This window comes from Aquarana catesbeiana, linkage group LG02 (assembly GCF_042186555.1).
Source record: "Aquarana catesbeiana isolate 2022-GZ linkage group LG02, ASM4218655v1, whole genome shotgun sequence".
NCBI classification, from domain to species: Eukaryota; Metazoa; Chordata; class Amphibia; order Anura; family Ranidae; genus Aquarana; species Aquarana catesbeiana.
Window position 1 is genome coordinate 270,605,958 of NC_133325.1, and position 20,251 is coordinate 270,626,208.

The following is a 20,251-nucleotide window of genomic DNA, read 5'->3' on the forward strand; positions in this document are numbered from 1 at the left end:
AAAAAAAAATTTGACTTGATATACAAGCGATGTCTTGATATACAAGTAGCATCATGTTACAACTGAGTATAAAACAGAACAGAGGCACCACTAAGTGTAGCAATATAGTTACATTTAATGAAGGTACAACATTTAGCAAGCCACATGGTTAATGATTATAAACAGGCACTTCTGGGAAAAAGCTGTCCACATAGACCACCATCCTCACCGCCATCGACGTCATCCCTTCCACGCTGCGCTCCACGAGCCCTTCAAGCCTCGCTTTCAAATCTCTCTACTGCAGGGTAGTCTTCCCGGGTCACAATTGCAGATTGACAGCGATGAGAGCCGACGGTGAGGAGGGTGGTCTATGTGGACAGCTTTACCATGGATGACTGCATACTTAGATGTGCCTCTTATAATCATCAACCATGTGAGTTGCTAAATGTACCTTCATTAAATGTAACCATTTTGCTATACTTAGAGGCGCCTCTCTTCTCTTTTATACTCTGTAGCTGCTGCTGGATTTTGCTTCTAATCGCCTTGTGGAGGCTTCCATTTGTGGATGGACATTTTATGGTTACACAACCTATCACATTGCTATAATCTTTTTATATGGACTATAAACTGAAGGACTTATAAATAAATGGTTGTGGAACGAATCATCTGAGTTTCCATTATTTCTTATGATATACAAGTGCTTTGGATTACAAGCATGTTTCTGGAACAAATTATGCTCGCAATCTAAGGTTTTACTGTACTTTAAATAATATCCCGTGCCATCCCTGGACAGCTTAGTAAAAAGCGTGACTGTCCCGGCAAATCCGGGACCGCTGGCAAGTATGGTGTAATGCAAGATTATCATGGGGCACCTGGGTAGTGCCCAGGGTTGCCCATGCATTAAGACAGCCCTACTGTACAACACTGTGGTGTATTGCACTGTTTCATGCCAGGTGGAGCCATCCAATACAGCACAGAAAAATACAGACATTTTTTCAGAATTATAGTGCAACACACATCACACTAGGGCTGTGCTGTAAGTAGGGCACAAAGAAAACAATTGTTTCCTGTGTGTTAGAAGTGACCTGCTTTTATCCAGTGCAGGAAAAAATGCAGGTCACCACACACAGTGTGAACAAGCCCTAATAGAACATAATATAAACTGAAATCATAATAAACAATTTGTTTCAGCAAAACTGGAATTCCTAAGCTCACCCCATGTTGCATGAAATAAATACAGGCCTGGATCTGTGGGAACGTCATTTAGGTCATGGTTTAAGTTGAAGACATTTTTTTAAGATTATTTTTTGCTGTCCTTATCCTGCTGAGTAGATTTCCATTAAAGTATAACTAAAAACATTTTTTTTTTATCATTTTGGTTAGAGTTATGGATGGTTATAATATTGGTCAGTTGTTTTATGCCATCTGTGTCCCATACCTCCTAACTTTCTGAAATGATAAAGAGGGACACCTATGGGAAAGGACATGTCCCTCTCACAGCCCTGAATACACGACCACAAAGACCTAACATGCAGAAAATGATTGGCTAAACTAAACCAGTGCTTTTTTTACCTCAATTTTTCCTTTATCTTGACATTTGGTTGTAAAATGGTAGATTTTGTATAGAGATATCCACAACAGACCAAAAAGAGGGGCAACTGCATGAGGGGCAGAGGGATTTGGTTTCAAAAGCGTCACAGCCTCTCCAAATGAGGGACAGTTGGGAGCTATAAGAGAGGGTGTACAGGCAGCAATAAAAACTGACAGATGTTCTAATCTACTACTACTCTATCCAAAACAAAAAGAAAAAAAGTTTTTCCTTTAGATAAAGCTTAACTTCTTGTATTAGGAACCCAACAGGAAGTGGGAGGAAATTTTCACAAAATTAGGGGAATAGCCAGAGCCAGATTTGTCACCAAAATATTTGTTCTCATTGGAAGATTTCCCCTTGCCTCTTGTTTTCATGGCAACTCAAAAATGTTGGACTTGCCCTTACTTTCTGTTTTAGTGACAATGAGGAGACATAGTAGAGACATAAAACGCAAAAATGTTGTCTAATTTCTTATAACAGATTATTGCCTTTACATACACTTCAATTTAAAATCTTTTCTTCTAAACATGCATGAAATTAATAAACCAATTAATAATTGCGCTATTCCAAGGATGTGCAAGTGATAGCTGCCAGCATGTAACAAAGTGGTAAGCAGTGTACAAATGAATATAAATAGGACACATGCAGCGCTGAAATGTGCAATAACGTTTTCAACATGTGACTGTGAAAAAGTGCTAGAAACATAACCTATATCTATTGGGTTATGTATATCAATGGTGAACTTCTAACATATAGGTAAATAGAAAAGTCCATAAATAAATTAAATAGTGTATCAGTTCATAAATGCAAGGAGGTTCATAGATAAAAGTGGTGTCAAAGCTCCGCATAGGGTGAAGGTTGGAACCAATTCTGTATAAGGAGACACTTTGCGTGTAGATCTTCTAGGTTTCAAATGGAGACAGCAAGCAGTAGCAATGAATAACCTTACCGGAAAAGATGGACACAGTCACCGTACGGTGGAGTGTCTTACAGGCTTGAGGGATCCAACGATCCCAAAGATATCTGGCTTAAGAGATCCCGATGTGGGGTTACATCCAAGACGACCATCACCATTCGGTAGTACAGGGGTTCCCAATCAATCCGGATGGAAGGTGTAAACCAAGGGAACTGGTTAACCACTTGACGACCGCCTCACGCCGATGTACGTCGGCAAGGTGGCAGGGACATGTACGTGATTTGCCTTCCGCGGGTGGGGGGTCCGATCGGACCCCCCCCCGGTGCCCGAGGCGGTCGTCTTTTGTCCCGCGGCGATCGGAGGTAAGGGGGAGGCCATCCGTTCGTGGCCCCCCCCTTGCGATCGCCGCCGGCCAATCGAATCATTCCTTTGCTGCTGTATGCTAAACAGCAGCAAAGGAAATGATGTCATCTCTCCTCGGCTCGGTAATTTCCGTTCCGGCCCGAGGAGAGAAGACAGGTATGTGAGTGCACAACACTACACACACCCAGTAGAACATGCCAGGCACACAAAACACCCCGATCCCCCCCCCCCCCGATCGCCCCCCGATCCCCCCCCAATCACCCCCCCCGTCACAAACTGACACCAGCATTTTTCTGATTACTGCATTGGTGTCAGTTTGTGACAGTTACAGTGTTGGGACAGTTAGTATTAGCCCCCTGTAGGTCTAGGATACCCCCCTAACCCCCCCTAATAAAGTTTTAACCCTTTGATCACCCCCTGTCACCAGTGTCGCTAAGCGATCATTTTTCTGATCGCTGTATTAGTGTCGCTGGTGACGCTAGTTAGGGACCTAAATATTTAGGTTCGCCATCAGCGTTTTATAGCGACAGGGACCCCCATATACTACCGAATAAATGTTTTAACCCCTTGATGGCCCCCTAGTTAACCCTTTCACCACTGATCACCGTATAACTGTTACGGGTGACGCTGGTTAGTTTGTTTATTTGTTATAGTGTCAGGGCACTAGCCCCCTGATCGCCCGGCGGTGATATGCGTCGCCCCAGGCAGCGTCAGATTAGCGCCAGTACCGCTAACACCCACGCACGCAGCATACGCCTCCCTTAGTGGTATAGTATCTGATCGCATCAATATCTGATCCGATCAGATCTATACTAGCGTCCCCAGCAGTTTAGGGTTCCCAAAAATGCAGTGTTAGCGGGATCAGCCCAGATACCTGCTAGCACCTGCGTTTTGCCCCTCCGCCCAGCCCACCTAAGTGCAGTATCGATCGATCACTGTCACTTACAAAACACTAAACGCATAACTGCAGCGTTCGCAGAGTCAGGCCTGATCCCTGCGATCGCTAACAGTTTTTTTGGTAGCATTTTGGTGAACTGGCAAGCACCAGCCCCAGGCAGCGTCAGGTTAGCGCCAGTAGCGCTAACACCCACGCACGCACCGTACACCTCCCTTAGTGGTATAGTATCTGAACGGATCAATATCTGGTCCGATCAGATCTATACTAGCGTCCCCAGCAGTTTAGGGTTCCCAAAAACGCAGTGTTAGCGGGATCAGCCCAGATACCTGCTAGCACCTGCGTTTTGCCCCTCCGCCCGGCCCAGCCCAGCCCACCCAAGTGCAGTATTGATCGATCACTGACACTTACAAAACACTAAATGCATAACTGCAGCGTTCACAGAGTCAGGCCTGATCCCTGCGATCGCTAACAGTTTTTTTGGTAGTATTTTGGTGAACTGGCAAGCACCAGCCCCAAGCAGCGTCAGATTAGCGCAGGTACCGCTAACACCCACGCACGCAACATACGCCTCCCTTAGTGGTATAGTATCTGAACGGATCAATATCTGATCCGATCAGATCTATACTGGTGTCCCCAGCAGTTTAGGGTTCCCAAAAACGCAGTGTTAGCGGGATCAGCCCAGATACCTGCTAGCACCTGCATTTTGCCCCTCCGCCCGGCCCAGCCCACCCAAGTGCAGTATCGATCGATCACTGTCACTTACAAAACACTTAACGCATAACTGCAGCGTTCGCAGAGTCAGGCCTGATCCCTGCGATCGCTAACAGTTTTTTGGTAGCTTTTTATTGAACTGGCAAGCGCCAGCGGTGTAGTACACCCCGGTCGTAGTCAAACCAGCACTGCAGTAACACTTGGTGACGTGGCGAGTCCCATAAGTGCAGTTCAAGCTGGTGAGGTGGCAAGCACAAGTAGTGTCCCGCTGCCACCAAGAAGACAAACACAGGCCCGTCGTGCCCATAATGCCCTTCCTGCTGCATTCGCCAATCCTAATTGGGAACTCGCCGCTTCTGCAGCGCCCGTACTTCCCCCCATTCACATCCCCAACCAAATGCAGTCGGCTGCATGAGAGGCATTTTCTTTATGTCCTCCCGAGTACCCCTACCCAACGAACCCCCCCAAAAAAGATGTTGTGTCTGCAGCAAGCGCGGATATAGGCGTGACACCCGCTATTATTGTCCCTCCTGTCCTGACAATCCTGGTCTTTGCATTGGTGAATGTTTTGAACGCTACCATTCACTAGTTGAGTATTAGCGTAGGGTACAGCATTGCACAGACTAGGCACACTTTCACAGGGTCTCCCAAGATGCCATCGCATTTTGAGAGACCCGAACCTGGAACCGGTTACCGTTATAAAAGTTAGTTACAAAAAAAGTGTAAAGAAAAAAAAAATATATAAAATAAAAAAAAATAGTTGTCGTTTCATTGTTCTCTCTCTCTCTATTCTCTCTCTATTGTTCTGCTCTTTTTTACTGTATTCTATTCTGCAATGTTTTATTGTTATTATGTTTTATCATGTTTGCTTTTCAGGTATGCAATTTTTTATACTTTACCGTTTACTGTGCTTTATTGTTAACCATTTTTTTGTCTTCAGGTACGCCATTCACGACTTGGTATCTTGGTATCATTCTTTTCAGCCAGCGGTCGGCTTTCATGTAAAAGCAATCCTAGTGGCTAATTAGCCTCTAGACTGCTTTTACAAGCCGTGGGAGGGAATGCCCCCCCCCCCACCGTCTTCCATGTTTTTCTCTGGCTCTCCTGTCTCAACAGGAAACCTGAGAATGCAGCCGGTGATTCAGCCAGCTGACCATAGAGCTGATCAGAGACCAGAGTGGCTCCAAACATCTCTATGGCCTAAGAAACCGGAAGCTACGAGCATTTTATGACTTAGATTTCGCCGGATGTAAATAGCGCCATTGGGAAAATGGGGAAGTATTTTATCACACCGATCTTGGTGTCGTCAGATGCTTTGAGGGCAGAGGAGAGATCTAGGGTCTAATAGACCCCAATTTTTTCAAAAAAGAGTACCTGTCACTACCTATTGCTATCATAGGGGATATTTACATTCCCCGAGATAACAATAAAAATGATTAAAAAAAAAAAATGAAAGGAACAGTTTAAAAATAAGATAAAAAAGCAAAAAAATAATAAAGAAAAAAAAAAAAAAAAAAAAAAAAAAAGCACCCCTGTCGCCCCCTGCTCTCGCGCTAAGGCGAACGCAAGCGGCGGTCTGTCGTCAAACGTAAACAGCAATTGCACCATGCATGTGAGGTATCGCCGCGAAGGTCAGATCGAGGGCAGTAATTTTTGCAGTAGACCTCCTCTGTAAATCTAAAGTGGTAACCTGTAAAGGCTTTTAAAGGCTTTTAAAAATGTATTTATTTTGTTGCCACTGCACGTTTGTGCGCAATTTTAAAGCATGTCATGTTTGGTATCCATGTACTCGGCCTAAGATCATCTTTTTTATTTCATCAAACATTTGGGCAATATAGTGTGTTTTAGTGCATTAAAATTTAAAAAAGTGTGTTTTTTCCCCAAAAAATGCGTTTGAAAAATCGCTGAGCAAATACTGTGTGAAAAAAAATGAAACACCCACCATTTTAATCTGTAGGGCATTTGCTTTAAAAAAATATATAATGTTTGGGGGTTCAAAGTAATTTTTTTGCAAAAAAAAATAACTTTTTCATGTAAACAATGAGTGTCAGAAAGGGCTTTGTCTTCAAGTGGTTAGAAGAGTGAGTGATGTGTGACATAAGCTTCTAAATGTTGTGCATAAAATGCCAGGACAGTTCAAAACCCCCCCAAATGACCCCATTTTGGAAAGTAGACACCCCAATCTATTTGCTGAGAGGCATGTCGAGTCCATGGAATATTTTATATTGCGACACAAGTTGCGGGAAAGAGACAAATTTTTTTTTTTTTTTTTTTTGCACAAAGTTGTCACTAAATGATATATTGCTCAAACATGCCATGGGAATATGTGAAATTACACCCCAAAATACATTCTGCTGCTTCTGAGTACGGGGATACCACATGTGTGAGACTTTTTGGGAGCCTAGCCGCGTACGGGACCCCGAAAACCAAGCACCGCCTTCAGGCTTTCTAAGGGCGTGAATTTTTGATTTCACTCTTCACTGCCTATCACAGTTTCGGAGGCCATGGAAAGCCCAGGTGGCACAAAACCCCCCCAAATGACCCCATTTTGGAAAGTAGACACCCAAAGCTATTTGCTGAGAGGTATAGTGAGTATTTTGCAGACCTCACTTTTTGTCACAAAGTTTTGAAAATTGAAAATAGAAAAAAAAAATGTTTTTTCTTGTCTTTCTTCATTTTCAAAAACAAATGAGAGCTGCAAAATACTCACCATTCCTCTCAGCAAATAGCTTGGGGTGTCTACTTTCCAAAATGGGGTCATTTGGGGGGGTTTTGTGCCACCTGGGCATTCCATGGCCTCCGAAACTGTGATAGGCAGTGAAGAGTGAAATCAAAAATTTACACCCTTAGAAATCCTGAAGGCGGTAATTGGATTTCGGGGCCCCGTACGCGGCTAAGCTCCCAAAAAGTCCCACACATGTGGTATCCCCATACTCAGGAGAAGCAGCTGAATGTATTTTGGGGTGCAATTCCACATAGGCCCATGGCCTGTGTGAGCAATATATCATTTAGTGACAACTTTTTGTAAATATTTTTTTTTTTTTTGTCATTATTCAATCACTTGGGACAAAAAAAATAAATATTCAATGGGTTCAACATGCCTCTCAGCAATTTCCTTGGGGTGTCTACTTTCCAAAATGGGGTCATTTTGGGGGGGGGTTGTACTGCCCTGCCATTTTAGCACCTCAAGAAATGACATAGGCAGTCATAAACTAAAAGCTGTGTAAATTACAGAAAATGTACCCTAGTTTGTAGACGCTATAACTTTTGCGCAAACCAATAAATATACGCTTATTGACTTTTTTTTACCAAAGACATGTGGCCGAATACATTTTGGCCTAAATGTATGACTAAAATTTAGTTTATTACAAATATAACAAAAAGTAGAAAATATAATTTTTTTTCAAAATTTTCGGTCTTTTTCCGTTTATAGCGCAAAAAATAAAAACTGCAGAGGTGATCAAATACCATCAAAAGAAAGCTCTATTTGTGGGAAGAAAAGGACGCAAATTTCATTTGGGTACAGCATTGCATGACCGCGCAATTAGCAGTTAAAGCAACACAGTGCCAAATTGGAAAAAGACCTCTGGTCCTTAGGCAGCATAATGGTCCGGGGCTCAAGTGGTTAAAGCTCAACAAAGTCCCATTCGTAAAGGGAGACAAGAAATCAAAAAATTCTCCACATAGGGCATGAATCCGTTAGGAAAGGCTTTTATTAGAAAGCTAAAAAAAGTGCTGGACAATGCACTATAATATATAAAACGTGATCACAAAAAATCAAACAAAATAGAATAAAATCGCGTGATAGCAGGGCATCTGTAGGCATTAGCAACCCGACATGTTTCGGACCATTGTCCTTCTACTGGGGCATGAGCCTGAATGCCTGTATCATGCTTGTATATATGCACAAATAATTACACCACATACATGTCAGCTGTGTAAACCTGGGTAATTACATGAATAATTGTATAGATATGCTTAGCAGCTGTGTTCAGCTGCCACTCTGTGTTTAACTCTGTGTAAAGACCTTCATTGCTGACACTCCAGACTAGAGTATGCTTTCTAGTAATCTCCCAATCAGCGCTCTATACGGAGTCATGTGACGGCGTCACTGCACGTGACATCATCGCGCACCGGACGTCGCGCTCCACGCCTCCCTTTCTCTTCAGGAAGTGAGAGGCCGAGCAGAGGAATCATAGCATCCAAAACAGCCATAGGGGCTGTCATAGCGCGACGGACCGGCGCGCTCCAATACACTAGACTTCCGGTGTCCCCAATAAGGGGATTTGAGCGTTTTAGATTACATGGGGAAAGTGATGAACCTAAAAATGTATGTGTGATCGGACGAACAGTAATCAGGTCAGATGTTAATGCCTATATTACCTATAGGTCCCTCTGCATGATAATAAAACCATCAAAAAATAAAACATATGCAAAAAACAATATCTTTAAAAGCAGATGCTCATTATATATTATACAGCTCTGCTCATTAACCATATAACAGGGACTCACAAAGGCTGACATAATACTCCATATGTATATATCCCCAAAGCTGACATTGTAACATACATGTACATTGAGGACTAAAAATATCAATTATGACTTATTTATAAAGGCATTTACATCCCAGTCCACGTTTAACCCATAGGGGAATAGCTTTTTAGTTGGTAGATCCAGAAGACTTCAAGCTGTGATACCCCCCTGGTGTGTGGACCCCCTCTCCATGATGGAGCAAACTTATCTATGACCTGGAATTTGGAGCCCTTCGGATTCTTATTATGGAACTCCAAAAAATGGTGAGGAACGCTATGGTTAGTACGGCATTTTTTTGATGGCAGTAATGTGTTCATTAACTCGAATATTAAATGATCTGATGGTACGACCCACATACTGCATATTGCAAGGGCATGTGATGAGGTACACAATGTAACGCGTTGTACATGTGACAAAATGTTTAATTTGGTATATGGTAGAAGTGACGGCAGATTCAAAGCATACTGATTTGCGATTTCCACAGAGATTGTGCCTACACACATTACATTTCTTACAGGGATAGTATCCTTTAGTCTCTGGGAAAAAAGACGGTCTAGTGGGTGCTTCTATAACATTGCGGGAGATGCGATTCGGCAATGATGGAGCCCCTCTAAAGGTGACACCAGCCCTGGTGGGGAGCACTGGACCCAGGACAGGGTCACTTCTGAGGATGCTCCAATGACGGTTTAAGATCTGTTTAATCTGTCTGTGCTCAACAGAGAATTGGGTGAAGAGAGACCATCTGAATTTATCATTAGGGGTTAACTTCGGTCGCACAGATGTCAGCGTTTTGCGATCTATAAGAGAGATTTTTTTGATCTCATGGTCTATCTGGGCGGATTGATAGCCTTTTTCCAGAAAACGTTCTTTCAAAAACTGTGCTTGGTGGAAAAAATCAGTAACGCTGGTGCAATTCCTATGGATGCGTATAACTGGCTGCGGGGGACAGACTCCAACCAAGGGCCGTAGTGGCAACTGTCCTTGGAGATATAGCCATTTCTGTCCGTCGGCTTGAAAAAGGTGGTGGTTACAATCCGACGGCCAGAAATGGCAATCTCCAAGTCAAGGAAGTGTATTGAAACTGTGCTCAGTTCGTACGTGAGAGTGATACCCCTATCATTATGGTTCAGAGTGGCCATAAATTCATGAAGGGTCTCCTCATCACCTTTCCATAGGAGGAGGATGTCGTCTATATATCTAGCCCATAAACACAGCTCAGGTCACTGTGCGGGATAGATGACATCCTCCTCCCATAGAGCCATGAAAAGGTTGTCGAGGCTGGGGGCAAATTTGTCCCGCATAGCCACGCCCTTCTTTTGCAAAAAAAGATTGGTTGTTATACCAAAAATAATTTGTTTGAGTGGCAAACCATAGAAGTTCCATGATATAATGTTGTGGTGGTGGGATGTCATCACTAGCCCCAAGATAGTGTTCAACCGCCGCCAGGCCCAACCTATGGGGGATGGAAGTATATAACGCTGTAACGTCTGCCGTGACCAAAATAAGATTGTCTTGGTACTCTATATTTTCCAACCGACGGATGGTATCCCCCGTGTCCTTAAGATAGGATGGAACCCTAGATACCAGGGGTTGGAGAAAGAAGTCTATGTAGCGGCCGACTCTGGAAGTCATGGAGTCAATACCGCTTATGATAGGTCTACCGGGGGGTTTTGTACTATTTTTATGTACCTTTGGGAGATAGTACATCACTGGAATGCATAGTCCTACTGGGACTAGATAGTCTTTTTCTTTTTTGGTGAGGATTCCTTGTTGGAAACCCCGTGTAACTAAATTTACTAGATGTTTTTTGAATTCCTTAGTTGGATCTCGGGAGAGAAGTGTATATGTCTTTTCATCACTAAGAATATGGCACATCTCTCCGTTATAGTCTTCTTTATCTAGAATAACCACTCCGCCCCCCTTATCAGCGGGGCGGATGACTATATCTTTTCGTTCACAGAGAGATTTTAAGCCTATCCCAATATTGGGGTGATCACGGTTACGTTTGTTAGGTAATCCATCCAGGTCCTTGAGGACTAGGTCACAAAAGACTTTGATGGCAGGTGCCGTTGCACCAGGGGGGTTAAATAGAGACGGGTTAGCCAAACCCGTGTGAAGGGCCACTGTGCTTGAGGTTGCAATATTTGTATTGATTGTACCTTCAACACCCCCAGGGTTAACCAGGAAGTGTCGCTGTACATTGAGTTTCCTTTTAAATTTTTGGACATCAATAAAGGTCTCAAACTTGTTCAGCTTTTTGGAGGGAGCAAATTTGAGACCCTTGTCCAGTACATGTAGTTCAGCATTAGAGAAGGATTTTTGACTAAGATTTTTGACAAATTTGCCCCCAGCCTCGCCAACCTTTTCATGGCTCTATGGGAGGAGGATGTCGTCTATCACGCACAGCGACCTGAGCTGTGTTTATGGGCTAGATATATAGACGACATCCTCCTCCTATGGAAAGGTGATGAGGAGACCCTTCATGAATTTATGGCCACTCTGAACCATAATGATAGGGGTATCACTCTCACGTACGAACTGAGCACAGTTTCAATACACTTCCTTGACTTGGAAATTGCCATTTCTGGCCGTCGGATTGTAACCACCACCTTTTTCAAGCCGACGGACAGAAATGGCTATATCTCCAAGGACAGTTGCCACTACGGCCCGTGGTTGGAGTCTGTCCCCCCGCAGCCAGTTACTACGCATCCGTAGGAATTGCACCAGCGTTACTGATTTTTTCCACCAACACAGTTTTTGAAAGAACGTTTTCTGGAAAAAGGCTATCAATCCGCCCAGATAGACCATGAGATCAAAAAAATCTCTCTTATAGATCGCAAAACGCTGACATCTGTGCGACCGAAGTTAACCCCTAATGATAACTTCAGGTGGTCTCTCTTCACCCAATTCTCTGTTCAGCACAGACAGATTAAACAGATCTTAAATCATCATTGGAGCATCCTCAGAAGTGACCCTGTCCTGGGTCCAGTGCTCCCCACCAGGGCTGGTGTCACCTTTAGAGGGGCTCCATCATTGCGGAATCGCATCTCCCGCAATGTTATAGAAGCACCCACTAGACCGTCTTTTTTCCCAGAGACTAAAGGATACTATCCCTGTAAGAAATGTAATGTGTGTAGGCACAATCTCTGTGGAAATCGCAAATCAGTATGCTTTGAATCTGCCGTCACTTCTACTATATACCAAATTAAACATTTTGTCACATGTACCACGCGTTACATTGTGTACCTCATCACATGCCCTTGCAATATGCAGTATGTGGGTCGTACCATCAGATCATTTAATATTCGAGTTAATGAACACATTACTGCCATCAAAAAAGGCCGTACTAACCATAGCGTTCCTCACCATTTTTTGGAGTTCCATAATAAGAATCCGAAGGGCTCCAAATTCCGGGTAGATAAGTTTGTTCCATCATGGAGAGGGGGTCCACGCACCAGGGGGATATCACTGCTTGAAGTCTTCTGGATCTACCAACTAAAAAGCTATTCCCCCCCATGGGTTAAACGTGGACTGGGATGTAAACGCCTTTATAAATAAGTCATAACTGATATTTTTAGTCCTCAATGTACATGTATGTTACAATGTCAGCTTTGGGGATATATATATGGAGTATTATGTCAGCCTTTGTGAGTCCCTGTTATATGGTTAATGAGCAGAGCTGTATAATATATAATGAGCATCTGCTTTTAAAGATATTGTTTTTTGCATATGTTTTATTTTTTGATGGTTTTATTATCATGCAGAGGGACCTATAGGTAATATAGGCATTAACATCTGACCTGATTACTGTTCGTCTGATCACACATACATTTTTAGGTTCATCACTTTCCCCATGTAATCTAAAACGCTCAAATCCCCTTATTGGGGACACCGGAAGTCTAGTGTATTGGAGCGCGCCGGTCCGTCGCGCTATGACAGCCCCTATGGCTGTTGTGGATGCTATGATTCCTCTGCTCGGCCTCTCACTTCCTGAAGAGAAAGGGAGGCGTGGAGCGCGACGTCCGGTGCGCGATGACGTCACGTGCAGTGACGCCGTCACATGACGCCGTATAGAGCGCTGATTGGGAGATTACTAGAAAGCATACTCTGGAGTGTCAGCAATGAAGGTCTTTACACAGAGTTAAACACAGAGTGGCAGCTGAACACAGCTGCTAATCATATCTATACAATTATTCATGTAATTACCCAGGTTTACACAGCTGACATGTATGTGGTGTAATTATTTGTGCATATATACAAGCGTGATACAGGCATTCAGGCTCATGCCCCAGTAGAAGGACAATGGTCCGAAACATGTCGGGTTGCTAATGCCTACAGATGCCCTGCTATCACGCGATTTTATTCTATTTTGTTTGATTTTTTGTGATCACGTTTTATATATTATAGTGCATTGTCCAGCACTTTTTTTAGCTTTCTAATAAAAGCCTTTCCTAACGGATTCATGCCCTATGTGGAGAATTTTTTGATTTCTTGTCTCCCTTCACGAATGGGACTTTGTTGAGCTTTAACCAGTTCCCTTGGTTTACACCTTCCATCGGAGTAAGACGTCCGGATTGATTGGAAACCCCTGTACTACCGAATGGTGATGGTCGTCTTGGATGTAACCCCACATCGGGATCTCTTAAGCCAGATATCTTTGGGATCGTTGGATCCCTCAAGCCTGTAAGACACTCCACCGTACGGTGACTGTGTCCATCTTTTCCGGTAAGGTTATTCATTGCTACTGCTTGCTGTCTCCATTTGAAACCTAGAAGATCTACACGCAAAGTGTCTCCTTATACAGAATTGGTTCCAACCTTCACCCTATGCGGAGCTTTGACACCACTTTTATCTATGAACCTCCTTGCATTTATGAACTGATACACTATTTAATTTATTTATGGACTTTTCTATTTACCTATATGTTAGAGGTTCACCATTGATATACATAACCCAATAGATATAGGTTATGTTTCTAGCACTTTTTCACAGTCACATGCTGAAAACGTTATTGCACATTTCAGCGCTGCATGTGTCCTATTTATATTCTAAACATGCATGCCTAATTCAGTCACTGAATATACCTGAAGACAGAAACTTCTTAAGAATACGTTAACTTTTCCCCACAGGAGCATGCAAAGCATTGTGCCCACAGTCAGTGGATCGGGGGTGCAGTGCTAGGCTCCTGCAGACACCTCCTCCAGCTTTCTTTCCATATCTCCATATGAACTTTCAGTTAGAAAGCTGAAGGAAGTGTCAATGGAGTATGAGTGCGCTGATCGGCATCCTCTTTAATCCAATGAGAACTGCAAGCTCTCTGCCGCGGTGGCAGACAGGACTTGTAGTTCATTCAGTCACAGATCTCTGATAGAAGGATGGCAGATGTGTGGATGGAGACAACTTTAAATGTGACAGCGGCTGCACAAGAGAAAAAAAAACCCCACCCTCTGTCACAGGATGGGGGGGCTCAGAGGGTGAGAGGGCTGATTGCTGGAACATGTTACATGTTACAGCCTAAATACAGGTGTAACCTGTTACATGTTTTAAAGGTGAACTTAGTATTTAAGCTCCTCTTGCAAAATGTTAAAGAGTTAATAATTATCCAGGTTGGAGCATTTGCAGTCTCAACATTAAATAGTTGTTTGAATAAACAATATAACACAAATGCACTATAAATTGGCAAACATTTTTTTTATTTTCTTCTATTCAAAAAACATAATTAAATGAAATTCAGTTACAGTGCAGTTTTGAAAAAAACGTATAGTGCTTGGCTGCGCAAAATGCGTATCAGATAAAATCACTAAATGTCTGGCTATATGAACAAAAGCAGCTCTGGCATGTCTTAAATCTGAAGACAAAACAAAATACAGGAAATGCATATGAGAGCTGTTTTAACTGTCAAAGTTTTTTTTTTTTTTTTTTCTGTGTGTCCATCTAGTTCTGCCATTTACACAGTTCTACTACAGACAGCTGTCTGGCAGGGAAAGAGACCTGATTGTTCTGTACTGCTAATAACTAACACTTACAGGACTTGTCCTTTCAGACTGTGATTGGACATTGAGACTGATGTATACAATGCCTCCTCCCTGCCTGTCAAATATCCCTGAAGAGCGTCCTGAACGCCAATTATTTCTAAGAGAGCAACGCTAGTGTAAACTAGTCCTTACTTTACTCAGTGCTCTTCCTGTCCCTTCCTTTCTCTGACGCAATTCATGCTGCTGCCAACATCTTGCCAAAAGATAACTACCTCCCAGCATCCAGCCCCTGACAACTGGAGCAGGAGCAATCTTCCCCCATAACCTAGACTAGGCAACCTGTGCTAACAATTATTAGTTTGGACTTTTAACACACTTGTTCATTGCATCCTGAGAACATCATTTATTGTATGTTTTCAGGTGTACAACTCTTCACACAACAATGGAGCTACCAGTCCTGTCAGGGTTTTTAATTAGCCACTGTGGGCCAAGCTGCCCCAAAACTGAGTCGGACTGAGAGCTACTCAGGCATTCACAGAAGCCCTTGTATTTTTATAGATGAATACAAGGCTTCCTCAGATTGGCTGAGGTGGAGAGGCAGGCAGATGATGTCACAATCTTCACCTCAGCCATTTTTGATAAAATACAAGTTTTCCTATGAAGTGCTGAGCAGCTCTCAGCCAGACTTGATGTTGTTCCAGGAACTGGACTGGAAGTCCACATACTGCTGCTGAAACACAATGTTGTATACTGTAAGTAGCATCAACTACATTCACATTATACAGCACTGACAGCGGCCACATGTATTAGTAAAGGAAATCTTTTTTTGGCGCATCTTGACCCAAACTTTTTAATGTGATAGCAAAGATGGGATTAGGCTTTAACTTCTTCAGATCCGTGCTGTACCCAAATGACGGCTACAGCGCGGACCTACTTTGCTGGGAGTGTGTCAATAGACGTCCTCCCCTTGCTCAAGCGGCCTGCGCACCCCCTGCAGGGCACGCGTGGCGCGCTCTGTGATCAACAAGTCCATGAGACTCGGCTGATCACAGGAGTAAGGGGTTGATCCCGACCCCTTACCACGTAATCAGCTGTCACCCAATGACAGCTGATCATGTGATGTAAACAGAGCCGGTAATCGACCATTTTTTTCTCCTTGCGCTGATAGCGTGAGGAGAAAAAAAAACGCCGATCACGGCTGCTGTCAGAGGGACATCGGTCCCAATCAAGGAGTGCTGCCGCTAGCTCATCTGTGCCCACCTGTGCCATCTGCCAGTGCCACCTACCAGTGCACAACAGTGCCGCCTACCAGTGCCCACCAGCGCCACCTACAAGTGCCCACAGTGCCACCCATCAGTGCCCACAGTGCTACCTATCAGTGTCACCAATCAGTGCCTCATCAACAGTGCTGCACATCAGTGTCACCTACCAGTGCCCATCAGAGCCCATCAGTGCCCCCTATCAGTGCCATCTATCAGTGGTAACTATCAGTGCCATCTTATCAGTGGTCATCAGTGCCACCTTATCTGTGCCCATCAGTACCGCCTTATCTGTCCCCATCAGCACCGCCTTATATGTGCCTATCAGTGCCGCCTTATCTGTGCCTAACAGGGCCCATCAGTGCAGCCTCATCAGTGCTTATCAATGGAGGAGAAAAAATTACCTGTTTGCTAAATTTTATAACAAACTATGAAACATGATTTTTTTTTATTTTCAAAATTTTCCATCGTTTTTGTTTGTTTAGCAAAAAAATAAAAACCCCAGCTGTGATTAAATACCACCAAAAGAAAGCTCTATTTGTGTGAAAAAAATGATAAAAATTTAATTTGGGTACAGTGTTGTATGACCGCACAATTGTCATTCAAAGTGCATCAGTGCTGAAAGCTGAAAATTGGTCTGGGCAGGAGGAGGGTTTAAGTGCCCAGTAAGCAAGAGGTTAAGCTGCTTACCTCTTAGGCCTTGCTGTATATTTTGAGCAGTGGCAGTGCCTAGCAATCAAAAATGTATAAGGAACAATGTTATGTTTATTTTTTATTTCCTATATGATGGTTCCCTAATTATTTAACAATAGCAGAGGCTTGCAACCACCGCCCAAAGCCACAAGTGAAATTCTCCTTCTAAGCACTTGTCTTTTGACACGCTATGATGAACATATTCTTCTTCCTCATTTTGGCCGACAATTGTTTTGTCATCTATTTGTTGCCGCATGATGTACATTTACAGATGGTCTGGCTGAGATAATTATTCTTTAAAGCTCCACATGCAGCAGAGAGCATTTAAATTGTAGCTTTAATCCTTCACTTTTATATTTATTGATGTTATTTAATCCTTTGCTTTGAATTAATATAAAGTATATTTTATGTTTTATACATTGTTAAATGCACACAGCAAATAAATCTGCCAGTCATGAGTACACATTCTTTGGGAAGTTCTGTTATCATACTCCCCCTTCAGACACTCAGCATTGATGACTGATACTTCCCTTCTTACTACATGATTTTCTAAGTGGGCTGATATGGATGCCCAATAGTCTCTTGTTTCATTGTACATTTATCTAAAGAATAGCTAAAGTGCACCAATTCCTTACATCAGCAAAGTATAAAAAAGGATAAGACTAGATTTAAATTTGTGTGGCTCTGCATGCCATTCTGCTGTGCCTGCGTTTTCCTGCAGGAAGAAAAAAAGGACCCTGCGCCTTTTTAACCGCTTTGCGGCCGCCCCACATACATTTACTGCAGCAGGGCAGCCGCTCTGTGCCAGATCACATACCTAGTACGTGATCTGACACTTCTGGGTTTGGGGCGCACATACTGTACCGCCAGCGATCCGCTCCCGCTGTAAATGGACACAGCGGGAGCCAATCAGCACGTCTGGCGGACACAATATCTGCCAGGATCCACTGATTGTTCAGGAGAAAGGCAGAACAGTGGTTTGCCTATGTAAGCAAGGCAGACCGCTGTTCTGTGAGAGAGGAATGTGCTGATCTTGTGTTCCTTCTGAGCAGGGACAAGGATCTTTACATTCCCCCAGTCATAACACCTCCCCCCACAGTTAGTAAGCACACCCAGGTAACACATATAACCCTTTCATCGCCCCTGATGTTAACCCCTTCCCTGCCAGTGTCATTAGTACAGTAACAGTGCATATTTTGTAGCACTGATCACTGTTTTAGTGTCACTGATCCCCAAAAAGTGTTCGCACAATTCCTCTGTCTATGGCCTGTTGCCTTTTGCATTTCTCTGATTGTTCCATGAAAAAATACAAAAGGGCCCTGACTAAAGAGTTACAGCAGCAAAGTCTTTGATTTCAAGATTTTGGAAATTAACACATTCACCTACACTTAAGGAATGACTCCGCTTTGTAGAAAGTCTACGCTATGGAAGAAGCTAGGGCCATAGCAAACAAATACACAGACAAATTTAAAAAGAATCTGGAGGACGTGGGTTACATTTACGTTTAAATGTTTAGAATACTCATAAGATCACTAGGGGCTAAAATGTGATATTTGGATACATCCCGACAATACTGACCTTTTGGTGCTAGTGGGGCGATCCCACCACCTTACTGTCATCCTTTTTAACATTCCTATCTTTCTTACTTTCCTATACTCTCACTTTATTCAATTGAGAATCCTTATAATATGTAAAATTCACTGGTTTCAGTTATATAGTGTGTATACAGAACCCTTGATTAGTGTACCTGCTTAATTAATGTACGCAATTTACATACAAATCTATGCAGCATATTTTACTATCTATTCAAACGGTCAAGATACATTAAGCATTTTGTTACTTTTTGTTCTGTATAGATATGCTATTTTATACTTGACATAAAGTGTTATTTGTAATATTTTCTCTGTTTATTACAAAATTACTTCAATAAACATTTCTACTGATAAAAAAAAAAGTCTCAGTTAGGTGTCCAATTTGTCCGCCACAATATCGGCTGCGCAGAAACCACATGGTGCAGGAAACCAGACCATGTTAAGAGTTAATGGCGCCCGTGCCCATTGTCTTTAAAGCATCACGTTTTGTGTGCAGCTGCATGCGGGTGCGGGACAGCTATTTACACAAATGTGACCCTACCCTAAAAGGTCAACTGCTGGAAACCAAGTAAAGTGCCATGAGAACAGCACATCTCCAAAAAGATTACTACGAGTGCCATAAAAGCTATATACTAAATGGGCTCACACTGAAAAAGAGAGCTATAAAAGTTGCATATTACCAGACAGAGTGCAATGAGAGTTTAGTGCTCCATGTTACTACAAGGACTGCTATGAGACCTGCACATTTCCATAAGAACTGTTATAATATTCATATGGTATCAATGCAGCATCCAGAATTGTGTCGACTGTCAAGGGCCAAGCATTCAACCTACAGCAGCACTTTGACTCGGGGCTGTAGATAATTAATTTTTTTTGGTGGTCATCTTTAGGGACCCCAAGGGAACAGAGCACAGAGGTTAGAAGTGTGTAAAGCTGGCCATACATGGGTTGAATTCCGAACAAATTTTCTTTCGTAAATATTAATGAGTTTTCGTTTGAATTTCAACCCATTAGTGGGCTGCAGGAACGGTCGATTTTCCTGCAGCCATCGAATTTGAGTAATCAGGCATGTTGGAATTTTTTTGAAAAACTAATGAATTTCTAATCAATGATGAAAGAATCATGCGAGAAATATAATCAAAAAAGAAATGCGCATGAGCTGTGACTTAGAAAGAAAAGAAGATTTCCGGCCACAGAATTTCTTTTCTGTAGCAACATGAGGTGAAATTGAAGGCACCGTTGGATTACAAAATGCACTAAATTTGGGATTTTCTACAAATTGCTTGGAATTGGACCCATGTATGGCCTGCATAACACTGACTTCAGGGTAGGGTTGCCACCTCATTCCTTTATAACCATATTAATTACACAGCTTCTGTGGTTGATTAAGGTGGCAATTAAACTCACTTAGTGCTTTATCTGCATTAAATTAGCCTCAGAACCTGTGTAATTAATATGTGTTTGGGTTTAAAGGGATGAGGTGGTAACCCTAGTGCAGGGGTCAGGAGAGCGTAAAGCAAAGGTCAGCAGACATAGTACAACAAAAAATGACCTCCCTTCCAAAACCAAAATCCCCCCAGTACTTATTCCCTTCTACAGTACAATTACCCACCACCCTCTTCCCAGTTCTGCTCTCACCCTCCAGTATAGCTCCCTCACAGTACATTTCACCTCCCCAGTATAGCTGCCCCCTGCAGTACATTCCTCCTCCTCCTCAATACAGCTGTCCCCCAAAGTACAG

The 20,251-nt window shown here is 42.9% G+C and overlaps 1 long non-coding RNA gene across 1 annotated transcript in view; it reads left to right on the forward strand.

Moving 5' to 3' along the window:
- The window catches only part of LOC141129874 (uncharacterized), a 51,898-nt gene that overhangs the window by 14,514 nt on the left and 17,133 nt on the right, over positions 1-20,251 (forward strand). The gene's annotated exons all lie outside the window — the stretch shown is intronic.